At 39.1% G+C, this 1,755-nt stretch overlaps 1 long non-coding RNA gene across 1 annotated transcript; it reads right to left on the reverse strand.

Moving 5' to 3' along the window:
• Nucleotides 1-1,054: 1,054 nt before the first annotated feature.
• Nucleotides 1,055-1,539, reverse strand: LOC119298642. Its single transcript, XR_005145901.1, has 3 exons — nucleotides 1,430-1,539; nucleotides 1,279-1,358; nucleotides 1,055-1,196 (listed from the first exon to the last, which is right to left on the reverse strand). It is a non-coding gene; the product is annotated as an uncharacterized LOC119298642 (long non-coding RNA).
• Nucleotides 1,540-1,755: the final 216 nt, after the last annotated feature.

Below are 1,755 nucleotides of genomic sequence, written 5' to 3' on the forward strand. Positions count from 1 at the left end.
TAAAGGAGGATATGATCCTTTCATATTCATATTCTTTTATTTCTAATTAATGTAGAATTTAATATTAAAATTTTGGATGGTGCATGTATAAAGTGGTTGTTAACGATTCTACAGACGGTACAAACAGACGGTACAACATGCAAGCTTGCAGGATATACTAGTACTTTAGCTAATCTAATTACCACACCCTAATTAGACCAAGACAAGATTATATCTAACAACTATACTAGCTAACTACAAGTACAACTCAACGATTGATTCTTGTCCAGTGTGGACTTAGACTCGTGGTTATTTCCAACAAGTTGGAGATGCAACAAAGGATGAATGCAGTCTGAGCACTAATTGCAGTACAACATAGTTGTAACGCGCTAGTGCTTGAATTCTTTAGAGGCCTATCGCTAGCTTACACAGCTAGGGCTGGACACGAGCCGAGCCGAGCCGAGCTTGATCTGAGCCTGGCTTTGGCTCGCTCTGGAGCGGCTCGGCTCGGCTCGGCTCGCTCAGCCAACGAGCCTACTTCAACCGGCTCGGCTCGCTTTGGCTATGGCTCGGCTCAGACCGAGCCGGCTCGTAAGCCAGTTTCTCTCAGAACCATTTAATAGTACAGACCTCTGTATATAGTGCATATACTTGAGCAATTAAACCTATATTTTGGAAAACAAACAGTTTATACTACTAAAAATGAACAATCCAACAGTCTATTGTTTTAAAAAATGGTCATAGTAATGAAAAATAATGTTTTTATATGAATTCTTCTACAAAAATTGTAACAATGGAACACATACGAGAGAAAGAATTGGGCACCATTTCTATTGAATTTTGGACATCACTTCAATTGAACTTTACACAGGAAAACATCAAATATTGACAGCCAAACAAGGAAATTTTGCATAGCATAACACTTCACTTTGACATAAAACTAAGAAAATGTTGACAGCCAAACAATGACTAGCAAAAACCACATAATACAAAGTTCATAGTTCATCACAAGTTCACAACAACATTGTTGAAATTGCATGGTTCATCACAACATCATTCAAGGTCCATAGTTCATCACAACAGCACACATAATTCAAAGTTCATCACAACAAAAGAAATGGCATGAGATGATCACGTTGACCTCAACAATCCACATGAGAAGATCATGTAGACATCCATCTTCAAAATAGCAAGAGCAACACCCACATGGCGAATATCTACATGTAACACAGATTTGTAAACTTGATATTCTCACTATGTCAAGATAGGAAAACTGAGACATGTAAAAACATTAGTTACCAATTGTTGTCACCCCCCACATCAACAATCTTGGGCAACTTGATATTCTCAACATCGTCCTCCTCATCTTCATCCCTCTCCTAATTATTTGTAAGTTAGCCACATACAAGAAATAGACAGAAATCATAGAAGAAAAAGATAGGAATCATACCACCACATTGAAGTCCTTGTGAGAACATTTGATATAACTAGCATCGCACACCAAGGCTTCCACCATTTCTGGTTTCAAAGAACTTCCCCTTTTGCTTGTCCATTGCCCTTCCCATTCCCCTTCTGCATCTCCGAGACCGGCAACTTTCTCTTCATAATGGAGTCCAACGTCCTCTCTTTCTCTTTCTCCTTCCCACCCGCCTTCCCCTTTTGCTTGTCCATTGTTGCGACGATAGGCGTCTGCACATATCAGCAAACAACAAACAGTCAATCATCAACAACAGTAAACTAATTAGACATGGAGTCTATGTAATTTTCCAGCAAATA

The sequence above is a fragment of the Triticum dicoccoides genome, chromosome 5A (assembly GCF_002162155.2).
Source record: "Triticum dicoccoides isolate Atlit2015 ecotype Zavitan chromosome 5A, WEW_v2.0, whole genome shotgun sequence".
NCBI lineage: Eukaryota > Viridiplantae > Streptophyta > Magnoliopsida > Poales > Poaceae > Triticum > Triticum dicoccoides.